Source organism: Bactrocera latifrons, unplaced genomic scaffold, assembly GCF_001853355.1.
Source record: "Bactrocera latifrons isolate USDA-ARS-PBARC rearing strain unplaced genomic scaffold, ASM185335v1 scaffold_102, whole genome shotgun sequence".
Classification (NCBI taxonomy): Eukaryota; Metazoa; Arthropoda; class Insecta; order Diptera; family Tephritidae; genus Bactrocera; species Bactrocera latifrons.
In genome coordinates this window covers 398,561-412,682 of record NW_017534431.1, presented here as the reverse complement: position 1 = coordinate 412,682, position 14,122 = coordinate 398,561, and the positions used below count along the sequence as shown (strand labels likewise).

Genomic DNA, 14,122 nt, shown 5'->3' with positions numbered 1-14,122 from the left:
TTTGTGACGACAATATGTCCTTAGGCCCCATTTATCTGATATAAATATTTTTATATGTAAGAAATCTTAATGAAATTAAAAATAGTTTCATGCTAAGAACAGTACATCCGCTTGGTAAAATTGATGATTCAGACCAATATTCCCATAGTTAGTATAAAATTTTACCAATGTACTTCCTAGGTTTCGATCGTTGCTTGATACGAGAGTATAAAATGTTTGGTTATACCCGAACTTACCATAGTTCTTACTTATTTTTTTTTATTAAAATATCACCAACAAATTATGTATGTGTATATAATCATAACTAAATGGTAACAAACATCTAAGAACCATTTATTGCTTTTGTTTTTGTGTCTACTGATTCCAAACATTCCATTGCAACGTAAGTTCACACATAGGCGTCTTCTATTGCAAAAATCATTTTAATTTAAATTAAATTCAATCAATTTATATTAACTACAACTTCTGTAATCAAAGATGTGCCCATACATTTCAAACATATTTTCCCAATGTTCCATCCCTGAGAAGGATCAATGCTGGTATTGCCGTGTTCGGGTTAGCGGCCACACTGGTGCCGCTTCTCCTTCCTTTATATGCTGTTACTTTATAGTGCAACGTAACACCAAAATCAAATTGTAAATGACAAAGTAAACGAACGCAATGATGCAAGCGGGAGTCGCCAACCAATGCGGGGACACAATGCAGGCTTTTGACAATTTGTTGTCGGGTGAGCCAATGACAGCAATTAAACCCTTGCCTGTAAAATAACAGAAGCAGATAATGACGGTTTTTAGTATGTAAGTAGATACATTAGATACTAATATTAATAGTTTTACATATGTTGTGAAACAAACAGTTAGAAATAACATTATTATACTTTAGAAACCAGTTGCTACAAAGTACTAAAGTTTTGTTCAGCTAACTGTTGTACGTATCACATTAAACTAATCAAGATAGACATAAGATTATGTACATACGAGTATATATAAATGATCAGGGTGACGAGAAAAGTTGAAAACCGGTTGACTGCTTGTCCTGTGCGTCCGAGCTAGCTCTAACTTGAGTAAAAATTTAGATATCTTGAAGAAACGTGGAATGCAAGATCTTTAGCACAAAAAAAAAAACCGAGTCCCCATACAAGGGTATTGTTCAAAATTACTAAAAGCGCGCTAAATCAATAACTAAATGTGTCAGAAACGTAAAAATTTGTATAGTAGACTTTTGTTCGAAAACATCGGTCAATGTGTGAAATATGCAATAGAAATTCAGATAGAATCTTCATCCTGCAATAGTCATTATGTGTATCCAAAATGGGAGGAATCGGGTCAATATTTCCCTGAGCCCTCATAAACCTGATAAAGATTTTCGAACTTCCTGGTGATTCTATGCTGGATATATGAACTAATATTTGAGTTATCTCAATGAAAATTTGAGAACGTATTTTACTGATTTTGTATAATGATTATGGCATTTTAGGTCAGCGTAAAAGTTATATACCTGTATGGCGTATGTATATATAAAATATTTTAGGGACCCGCGCCAAGCACATTGTCCAATTTTGAAGCCATTTTTTAAGTAAAATATTCAAAGCTTCTTCATATCTACAAGGTGTGTTCTAAAGTACTCGTAAAAAAGGACTTTTTGAATCTAGCGCCCCCTGGTGCGCTATCTATATGTCGACTGGTGCGTTAAAATCTGCTATCTTTATCGATTGTCCAGCGTGACATTTCATCAATTGGAAGTGAAGTTATTGCGCTTTAAGTGTCAGTATGTTTGTGTTATCGGTGCGAAAATGGGCTTCAAAAAAACCCAACATTAAATTTGTTTTATGATACAAGTTTATGGTGATGATTGCCTATTCAAAGTGGTCGTGAGGACATAAATGACGATCAAAATGTGGGCCAATCAAAATCCGTGATCACCCGAAATTCCATCGCGACTGTGCCGAAATTTGCCGAAATTATCATTGAAATTCATGGAAAGGGAATTGAACATTTCCAAAACAACAATTTATCGCATTTTGACCGAATATTTGGGCTTACGAAAGGTGTGACGACCCAAAATTGATCAGAACCCAACATTCGAAGGACATCATTAAAGAGGTCAAAAAGGACAAAAACTTCTTTTACAATATTATGACTGGTTACGAAACGTGGTGTTTCCAATATGATCCCGAAACGAAACGCCAGAGTGCTGAAGGGAAAGCGCCGGATGAGCCGAAACCAAAAAAATCAAGCATGAAGAAGTCAAAAGCGAATACAATACTGATTTGTTTTAATGTTAACGTTAATGCGGTATTTTACTTTACAATTTTGAAGCGTTTGGTGCGCTGTATTCGACGTGTTCATCCCGAATATCGCGAAGATGAAAGTTGGAGTGTGTTGCACGATAATGCGCCGTCTCATCGGTTGACGCTTGTTGCCGATTATTTGACCAAAAATCACATTTTAACCATTAACCACTCCCCTTATTCACCTGACATGGCACCGCGCGACTTCTTCCTTTTCGGGAACATAAATTTGTCCATGAAATGTAAGCTTAATGCAGACGAAGAGGCCATTCAAAAGGCTTGCACAGGCCAACGAGCGAAACACTCATTGCTTTTGGACCGTGCAAAAAGCTGTATTGAAGCAGAAGGAGACTATTTTGAATAAAATAAATTGATTTTGCCGAAAAAACTTGTATTCTGTTTTTTTTAAGCCCTGTTTACTTTGAAACACATCTAGTATTTCAATATGTTTTAAGTGTTATAAACAATAAAAAATGTTACAAAACTGTAAAATTATCTTTATTTGCACCACTGACCTTTCTGAACTATCACTGAAAGCCTAGACAATACGCGAAACGTATTATTCTTTTAAAAGTTTACTATTCAAGTTACAAAGTATTCGAATAAACTATAGAGGGTTTTGTCTTTCAAAGCCAATTTTCTGTTATAACTATTTAATAACTACTTAATCAATTGATGAATGTCACGAAAACCGGAAAGCAAGCTATAAATATTTTTTTTCGAATACTCAAATATTGTACAAGTAGAATGACAAAGAGTGTAGATACGAATATTTTAGAACTACAACAACATTTTCCGGTACTGCATAGACCAACCTGATGTTTGTACACCTCACACTCAGTTCGGCATTTATGTGGCAAAGAGCAATATTAAAGCAATCGATACGAAGTCAACGGGCGAGAGGAACAGTGCATGGCAACTCAGCACGTTCTTCCAAGGTACAGCGTACAACTATACTGATGACATTTTAGAGCACCATAAAGTTAGGCTTCCATACAGCATTGGGCCCTAGTCCCCAGTAATCTATTTTACGGTTGGGAAAAAGAGAGAGAACAGAACGAAAAAAAAACCGAGATTAAATCAGTATGACTGACATGTTGCAGGAAAGTTGTCGGCGTGCGCTTCATATTACTTACTTCTTTAATGCATCCGCTATCAGCCACTATACGAGTATTTTCAGCGTTCGCCCATCGGTTTGAAGGCAATGCTATTCTTGTAGTTGATCATTTGCTTAACCTGTATGATCGATATGATACTCTGGAAGCCATCTGAAACGTGATAATCAGTGTATAGGTGAGTTTGTTGGCGGAAAGGAAGTTTATGGATATTGCTGAAAATTTGCTGACCAAATAAGTAAGTATGTTGAAAGTGTTGGTCACTGTTGCTTTGGAGCTTCTAACAACAGAAAGCACCGTGAGGTTAGGCCTTCGCGGGCAGGTACTCACGTAAATCACAACGGTTTCTGTATTTATTTAAATTGTTACATTGTTGGGTGTGTTCAATGAAGGAGATAAGTGTTGCTAAAGCTTTTATTTGGTTAGTATTTGACCACGTGATTCCTGTTTGACATATTTGTTTACAAATCACCAAATTAAATGAACACTTGTGGTAAGTAATTGAAAATGTCTGCAAAACACTTTTAAATTTTGCTCCAGACCAATTCAACTAAATTTGAAACTTTTTTAAGTTTGAAAGAACGATATTAACACATCTAACATTGGTGAGTTTGAATTGAATTCCAGATACAATTCTATTGAAAAAAAAGGAGGAGAAGAAAAGTCTGTTCATTATATAAAGTTGTTTAAAAATATTTCACACAGGTTATTGCTAAATTAAACATTGTGTAAAAATTATCAGTGAATCAGACTTTTATTGTTGTTTGAATAAATTTTTGAGACAACTTACGTGGGATATTCGTGAAAAATTTTGATTTAACCCATCTCACAATTACATAATGATTAGGATATACGATTAGTTATATTATTTCACAGCAAAATTATACATAAGTGTCTCATATGAATCGGAATAAAATACGAATAATAATAGGATCAAAACAGTACTAGGTTAGGTCCCATTTCTTAACAACACCACAATCTTCAACTAAATTGAGTGCAAAATCTGTATGTTAAGTAATACCAAACATCTTATTTTTAAGTCGAATGCTATTTGTTCTTAAAAAGAAAACATTGATGTTTCATTCTCCCTTTGATTTCAAATATTTGCTTCTAAACTGCTCGACAAAGCAAAGTTGCAAAGTTGCAATAACGTAATATTTGTAATATAAAATTATGTAGCACATATATTTATCAATAAAAAATCTATGAAACGTATTCAAAATTCAATAATGTTTCCCACTACCTTAATGCAAAATAAAGATTCTCGAACCGGTTTCTTCGATCGTTTTTGCTTAATGTAATGTCACTATTTTAACGTGATCGAAAGAGTTTGAAAAAATGAACAAAAAAGAAATAAATAGTAATAAGACATAAAATGTGGCATAGTAGGTATTGAAATTCGGAGTACAAATACGGGCATACTGCTGAATAAAAAGTAGCTTTGAAATGTTTAAGTGCAGCTAAATTGCAAGAGTTTGAATAACTTCTTATATTTAGTTTATGGCCGCTAATGGCTTATTGATGTGTATGGCTGGTTAAACAAACGCTTTACCATGTTCTGCATATAACTTAAATTTTTTTACAGGAAAACTTTTCGAAAATTTGCCTAATAACTAAAATGAAGCTTGAACAAACCAAAAGCCTCAATTCGGTGGTCATTTTCTGTTGTTATTATTATTGCAGGATGCCACCATTTCTACCACATTTGCTGTTATTTAACTTTAATGGGGTGGCAAACTTTAAATTTTACAGAGGCATGCATATATGTATATATATATCTTTGCGTAGTGCGCTCGTAAGCTTTCGACATCTATGACGCAAGAAAAGCATTAGCGCATTGCGCAACGATGGTTGTGTCATACGAGGTAGGAGAACAAAATATACCATAGCTTTGAAATGGTATAAATTTACAAAAATTTGTTTGCAGATTATTTATAAACAAAAGGACCATGAAAAAGTATTTATAAAATAGCACGAACATTTTCTTTGACTTTACAAAATTCAATCGATTCAATTTGAGAGAAAATAATTTTACAATTTTATCGTGCTCTAAATTTCAACCTTCAATAACTTAAAAAAAATAATAATTTTTTTTCCAAATTGTTATATTGGGTATGTGACTGACCCCCTTATTAATGAATTGCTAATTTTCAAAATCGATGATTTTGCGAAATTTTCATAGACCAATTGACATGGTTTGTCCCAGTTTACATATGGATATGTAGAGGTCCAACGGAACATTGGCGTTTCACCCAACTTATGAACATTATAATCGGATGACTGAGAGTACAATTGCCTACACTATCACTCATCTTGGGACCCACCATGCATTTTTGGATAATATTCGACCGATCAATCCACGACTACGGATATATAGACAAGCAAAATTGAGGCATTTTGGGACAAAGGCCAATCTGAAGAGATTCCAGAGCAACCACTTCATCCAGAGAAAAAAAAAAGGTTTGGTGTGATTTGTGGGCTGGTCATCGGTCCATATTTCTATTAACTATTTGATGCCAGAAATTGAAGGTCGTGATCTCGGCGACATTTGGTTTCAACAAGACAGCGCCACTTCTACAAATCGTATCATTCAATTGATTTATTAAGAGAACACTTCATAAAATAGATAATTTAACGTTTTGGGTCGGGCGATTAGCTTTTTTCCGCTTCGATTCAGTTTCTTCAAATGATAATAAAGGTTTCCTATTAAATTAGCGGTTTTGGTGTTTTTTTTTTTAACAGGGAACCTCGTAATGGATCACCCATTAAAAATAGCTAAAAGGAATATTCTCGGCAAAAAATGAGCTGTAGCACTGGTGTTTGAGGTTTTGGAAATTTACAGAATGAATTTGAAAAAAATGTTGGGCGTAAAATTAACTACCTTGAGAGCTCTATATGTGCAAAGTTCTATGCGAATACTTTGAGGTTTTCTTGATTTGTATAGGGGAAAGTCGAAGAATCAGATATTGTCTCCAATTGTGTTCTATTAGATCTGATTTCCAACATTTGCACACCGCAGTGTAAGAATATCAATATTATGTTATGTAACGAATTTGGTTGCAATCGGTCTAGTAGATCCCGTGATATGGATTTTTACTTATTGTGGGCGTGGTCAGACCCATCGACCAATATTGACAACTGTTCATATATAATATAAAACCATCACAGGGCATGCAGCATATAGTTGTTCATTAGTAAATTTTTTAGTAATTTTTGATAAAACAAAGTAAATAACGCGTCTGGTTCCGCTGTGTAATTGATATGTGCAGTGCAAATTTGGGTGATATAGCTTGAATGGTTAGGGAGATGTACATACAATAATAATTTAGTGCTTCGTTATGGCATTTCATCGGTTTTGGTTAATGCACAAGTTATCAGTTGCACGGACGGACAAACATACATTCCCATTTCTACTCGTTTCATTGCTCGATTAGTTTTACGTGCTACAAACAACTGTCAGGTGAACCAAATTATTATACGCTGTAGCAAAATGTTGCAAATAAAAACATATCCTTCTTGAGTTTAGAGTGCAAGCATAATAAAGTTGTTTCAATTAATTTAGTTTGTTTGTTTTTACGTTTGCAGACGCTACGCTAATTTTAATGTAGTTTGAATAATCCTTACGGAGAGATGAAGTTACCAATCGCCGTTTAAAATGCGTTATCTTTTTGTATCGTTATCAGAGTGTACAGACGGAGACTGGAGAAAAGCAGAATAAAGAAAATATTTTAAATGCTGAACAGTATAAAAATTTTATGATAATTTAATTTCAACAATATTTTATTTTAAAGGATTACTTATCAATCTCAAGAATTAGTCTGAAATTTTCCAATCGCTCTATGCAAGAAAGTAGGAATTTATTTCTAAATAATAATTAGTCTAGTTTCCATAACTGGATGTAACTTTAAGTTAATGTAACTTTACTTAAAATCCTGAATAATTACTAAAATTTTTAACTGAATCATTTTTTTAAAGTATCTATCGGAAGCCCTAAAGGTCATGCTGTTAGACTTGTCATAATTTAAATATGTATACTGCCAAAGGGAATAACAATACTATATATATAAGACGGCCGAATCCTTGCAGTAATTCTGAAAGCGGTCATTGTTATCAAATGACGGACGCTACCACATCATATACCCTGCTTCGAGCGACGATGTACCTAAGTATGTGTGATTCTCTTCGATTTCCACTCCCACGCTTCGATCGACATCAAATTTTATTAAGTGCAGTACCTAAAATAGAGAAAAAGGTGAAGAGATGTGTGAAGACAAATATTATATTTCCTACTATAACCAAGTAAGAATAGTAATATATTGTGGGAAGTGTGGTGGAAATACCCGATGTGAGCATCATCCTAGCACGGTACAGCAGCTTCTGTACTAATAGAGGTTTACTGATGCGAAGTTTAATGGTTGATTTAAATTGCGAAACTGCAGATATTTTTATTGCATCGACGACATGGCGTATACGTAATATTACATGTTGTATACGGTTTTTATGCATTGCAATACAACACGCACCCACGAAAATGTGTTATCCAATTAAATGCTGCTTTTGTTACCAATTACTCACAGTTTATACATTACGCCATGACTTGACGCTGACGTTTCTTCAACAAGTGCTTTCGTTGGGTATACATATATTATATATACATACTACATACAAACCACTTACCTACATATGAAAAACTCGGTGTATTTTATGGAGATTATACTATGCTTTTGCTGAAAACCAATGTATGAAGTAATCAAAACATGCGGTAATTACTGAAGATAATATTGATTCATTAACATCTTATTTTTATAGTGTGGTCCTCTTCAGCGTATGTGTAATTACAAGGTGCTACCATCAGTAACAGTATCAAGTCGAAGTAATTTTCAATTGAATAAAATCGTCCAATTTTTTTCTCAGCACTCATCAGATTAACTGATGATTTCCGAATACAACTAAACTAACAAGGGATCTTCCATTTTTTAACTGCTAGGTTATCCTAAGCAACCCGGTTCTAGGCAAATATTAACTGAATTTACTTGTGCATTAGCGTGTTACGCATTTGTACTCATACTTTTTTATACTTCAACACACACATCGATCCACAGCAAAGCTTTAACTCAACTCGCCAACCTTTCTCAAATAGCAGTCGTGCGCTCGGAGGCGTGGTCCTATCACCTCTACTACCGTCACTATCGATACCAATGCCACCTTCCACACTTCCGCTATCACGGCTGCCACCGAATCAATATCAATACCGCAAACATCACCACCAGCTGATATACCTATTTTGCCATTAAAAAAATATGGAGGCCAAGAACAGTATAGCACATGAGTGCTGCTTATTATTGTTGGAGATATGAAATTAATTGGGCTAATAAAACTAAATACACAAAGTGTTTATTACTTTTGTACTTATACATATATGATTCCCTCATACTTTCTTAAGAATTTTGCCAAGTATATATACCAACCCCTAACAAAACTATTTAATTTATCTCTTATTCAAGACTTATTTCCATCCATATGGAGAACGTCATTTATAATTCCTTTACATAAGAGTGGATTTAGGTCATCTATTGAAAACTATAGAGGAATAGCAAAGTTGTCTGCAATAACTAAACTTTTCGAAGCAATTATAACAGACGAGATAACCTTCCGGATCTCTCCACTAATTTTTTGTTTTCAGCACGGTTTTCGTAAAGGGAAATCTACAATAACTAATTTGCTTGAATTTGTATCAAATGTATCAAAAGGCTTTAGGGAGAATAAGAACACCGATGTTATATACACAGATTTTAGTAAAGCTTTTGATAAAGTATCCCATTCAATTCTTTTGAATAAACTTGATCTCCTTGGTTTCAACCAATATTTCTAAAATGGGTTGCTTCTAATCTTAGTGATAGAATTCAATAAGTCACATTTAACGGTACTTTTTCTGACATAATCAATGTTCCTTCAGGCGTTCATCAAGGTAGCCATCCTAGTCCAATTTTGTTCTTGTTATTTATTAATGACATATCATCTGTTGTTAAGTTTTCAAAAGTTTTATTATATGCTGACGATGTAAAACTCTTTAAAACGTATACTTCATACAGCGAAAGATGTCAGTTGCAAACAGACTTAAATAACCTAGTTTCTTGGTGTGATAGAAATGACATGGCATTGAATCTTAAAACATGTAAAACGATGGGTTTTTCAGGTAGATCTGTAGATCCTGTTGGAGCAAGTGTGCAGTTTTGTTGATCTAGGAGTAACTATGGACCCCAAACTCAATTTTAATCTTCACGCGTCTTCCACGGGTTTTAAAGCTAAAGGCGCTCTTGGCTTTGCTAAACGTTGGTCTAAAGAATTTACAGATCCGCTTACCACGAAAATTCTTTTTACATCTCTGGTCTCTCCCTTACACTAATTAGTGAAGCTCTAAAAGTAAATTCTTCGATTTTTACTATGTCTGAATTTATTGAATAAAGAAGTGCGATAATGCACCATCTCTTACTGCATTGATTATTCGCGATCATTTTGCCACATTTTCAATTAATATCGTGCCGCATTTGCCTGATTTACCTTCGTGTAACTTCTGGATATTCAACAAACGCACATGACCACTCCGTTTTGACTCAATAGAGATATTAAAGTTGAAACGAAGAAGGCTCTGATGTTCATCACGATGGAGGATTTTTCCAAGTGCTATGACTGGGAAATTCGTCGGCATAGGTGTATTGCAGCGGGAGGGGACTATTTTGAAGGAGATGAAATAGACAAAATTAACTTTTTAGTTTGATCACAGTGACTTATTTAGCGCTCATGATCAGTGGTCTGTTTATATCAGTCATGAATCAACTGCTTTGCTGTAAGTAATTTTTGCTGTATACTGCATATTTATTTGTATTTAAAAGGTAGAAACAGTGTAAGTGGTTATTTATGTATGTATGTAATGGGCTTAATTGTGCCATTGTTAGCACGTGTGCTTTTTAAGATCTAGTATTAACCGGTCATATTCATTTTAATTAACTGCGTAAACTTGGAATAATCGTATACACAAGGGGTGTGTAAGGACTTTTTGATTCTAGCGCCCCCTAGTAGCGCCATCTATATGTCGACTGCTGCGTTAGAATCTGCTATCTTTAACGATTGTCCTGTGATATTTCGTTTATTGAAAGTGAAGTTATTACGTTTTAAGTGTTAGTATGTTATCCGTGTGAAAATGAGCTTCGAACAAAGAGCGAACATAAATTTTTTTTTTAAAATTGTTAACACTTTGATCGAAACGTTTCAATTGATGAAACAAGTTTATGGCGATTATTACATATCCCGTAGCAGAGTGCACGAGTGGTTTCAACGTTTCCAAAATGGTCGGGAAGACATAAATGACGATCAACATGTGGGCCAATCAAAATCTGTGATCACCGGAATTCAAAAAATCAACCGAAATCATCATTGAAATTCATGGAAATTGAATTGAAAATCTCAAAAACATTGATTTTGTTGAAAAAAACATTTGTTTTGTTTTTTTTAAGTCCTGTTTACTTTGGAACGTACCATGTATATTAAGACGTCCAAATACAAATACAAGCAAAAGGCTGTTTTTCTGTGCTCTGAGTAGAGTGACCTGGAATTTTATTACGATCTTAAACCAAAGTTAAAATGTCATACATTTAGGAAAATAGGTACCAGAAATGATGATAACAGCACTCAAACCCACATACTACCCATACACATCCATATGGAAAATATACTTTAAAAAGATCTTTTATATATTATTCAACACAGTATTAGACACGCACCAACTAACGAAAGCGAGAACAACAGACGCCACTGTAATGCCAATAAATACACGATGTGAATATGAGTGTAAGTTTAGCTTTTACGTTGCAACCATGAGTTACGAATTTGGTAAATACTACTGTGATCAAATTGAAAGGTGAATTTTGTCCCTTTCATTTGCTTCAAAGTAATCCCCTCTCGGTGTAATACACTTATGGTAACGAATTTTCCAGTCATCATAGCCCTTGGAAAATTCCTCCGTCGTGATGACCATCAGAACCTTCTTCGATTCAGCTTTAATATCCTTAGTTGAGTCAAAACGGAGTGGTCATTATTGTGAATTTGCTGAATAGCTAGAAGTTACACGAAGATAAATCAGGCGAATGCGGCTATTGCGGCACGATATTAATTGAAAATGTGGCAAAATGATCATGAATAACCAATGCAGTATGAGATGGTGCATTAATTATTGCACTTCTAGTTCAACAAATTCAGACATAGAAAAAATTAAATAATTCACTTTTTGAGCTTCACAAAACGATGCGCATCTCAAAAACTAATGAATATATTATTTAAAATTGAATTTCGGGAAAGTGTTCAAACTTCATGTTCCTTTGCCAAGAAGGTTAAACACAAACACATATACGTATTTAAGTGTGTATAAATACAAATATTTTTGCTAAAAATACGGCTTATAACGAAACAGCGGCCGTGAATGCGAATTATGAAATCTATTTACTTTGAAAAATTACTCAAGTTCATCTCGGCCATAAATTGTTTGGCGCTGCGACCACTGAAATTTCCAAAACTGAACTACATTCATACCTGACTTCAGCTTAAACAGAAATCCTTAAAGCGCAAATTTGGAATTGTCACACTGTAATAATGTAAATTGATATTTATCAAATTACAAGCGCACTTAGAGGAATTGAAGCATCGCTGTTTTCGAACGTGAATCGAATGCATGGTGATGTTTGATGTTTCCGTAATTGAGCTAATAACAAGTTGGGTGTGTCCAAACATCTTATGCTCTCAAAATTAAAAAAAAACCAAAAAGGTTTGAATATTTCCAGATGATGCGAAACTTAATTTCAAACAATTGAGGAAGGGATAAGTTAATGTATAACCGAGCATTTTATACCCCCGCAACTTGAAAGTATGAAAGAAGGGGAAAGTTTTCTTTGATTTTAAATAATATTTAATTAAATTATACAGCTTTAAATACTACTTAAACATCTAATAGGTATAAATCTCTTAACAATGTCTTCAGTGCTTTTTTGTCTGACATATGCATTAAGTAACTTCGTCTTATAATTTTAATACACTAAGAAAACAAGAGATATTTTTAAATTTTTAATGTTTACGAACTGGAAATATCTTTTATGGAGCCCAATATTGGAACTTTGATTAAGTGAACAATGCAAAAGATAATTTACGCAATAACCGAAATTATTTTTATTTATATTAAAGCATTTCGGACATAACATCTGTGGTGAAAGTCAAATATTCGCAAAAATGTAATTGTTGGACCAAAGTCGTAAATACGTTTATGTCCACTAAGCAGTATGACTTTCACACTCAGTTGCTTTGTTTGAGTAGTATTTTTCGTGGATATCCTGATTTTCCTCCGAATTTCAAGTTCAGAATGCTGAAAGGAAAGAGAGAGATAATTGCCAATATTCTACAGATTTGACCTTGGTAAAATACGACAATTGCAATTTATTTGAATATAGCAGTTGGATTCTTTACCAAAGAATATCTACAGTCCTGTCACCCGTATTAGACTCTCACAATACACGTAGAATATTGTTTGGAACAAATAATATTAAGAATGGTCAAATATTTAATGTAGGTATGCTTAGCGCGTAACTGCCATTATATATTTAGAAATTATATAATTACAGAACGAAAATTAATAACATTGTTTTACTGTTGCTTTAAGCTTTACATCTGACACTGTTCCAAAAACCGTTTGGTTTTTTAAATGTTTATCTAATTTTTTAGCGAAATTTTCATATATAAGGTTAATACAAATTTAAAACTTATTTCTGGTTCCCATGTTATTTTGAAAATTTTGTGATGCTTTAAATTTCTTTTTTGGTGTTTAAATATCTTTTCATTTCCTTATTCGGCATTCCGACTTCTGTTATTTGACACTGATTAATTGCTGCGTTGAAGGGGAACTGTAGCTGACCTAGCATTTCTAGTTAGTTACGTTGCTATTAAGCTGTTGCCAGTCTGCATTCTCATGATGCTTCCGAAATAAAATAAAATAGTGTGAGTTTTAATCTAAAAAATTAGTTTTTTCTCTGTTGTAACTTTTTTAAACTTTTTCCGATAAAAATTTTAATATAGGTGAACATGTATTGCACAGAAATTTTACTACAGCAAAGCAGTTTTCATCAAATTTCTTAATAATTTATGAATAACAGCAAGTTAGAAAGGGCTAAGTTCGAGTGTAACCGAGAATTTTCGAACTAAACTTTAGTATATTTAATATTACCCATTCATATAATTTTGCTAAGATAGGCCAATATATACAGTATAAAGCCATGAGAGTACTATTTAAAGTGCATTAGGCGATTTTTAGGACGAGTGAAATTATTCAACAAATAAGTTTCATTAAATTTTGTGTGGTACAAATTATTATATCCATTAACATCAACTGATGATCATAACGTCAATAAAATAAAGTAATTGGAGCTTGAGAATCCTGGACTATTAGTTTGTGATCTTACTGGGAACGTTGGAATATCGGAAGGATCAGTGAAAACCATTTTGAAAAGTCGTTTAGTCCTAAGAAAAGTGAAGGCATGACGGCTTCCAAATTCACTAAATTTTTTCGAAAACGTTTTTTCGTCGCGTTAACATCTGTGAAAGAATACTTTCCGACTACCAGGATGTATTATTACTGGCGATGTGTTTTGGAACAATGTGTACGACCCGGAAACAGACG

At 33.8% G+C, this 14,122-nt stretch overlaps 1 long non-coding RNA gene across 1 annotated transcript; it reads right to left on the bottom strand.

Moving 5' to 3' along the window:
- Positions 1-468: 468 nt before the first annotated feature.
- LOC108968087 lies at positions 469-3,533 on the bottom strand. Its single transcript, XR_001993307.1, has 3 exons — positions 3,427-3,533; positions 3,106-3,313; positions 469-757 (listed from the first exon to the last, which is right to left on the bottom strand). It is a non-coding gene; the product is annotated as an uncharacterized LOC108968087 (long non-coding RNA).
- Between the last annotated feature and the right edge of the window lie 10,589 nt (positions 3,534-14,122).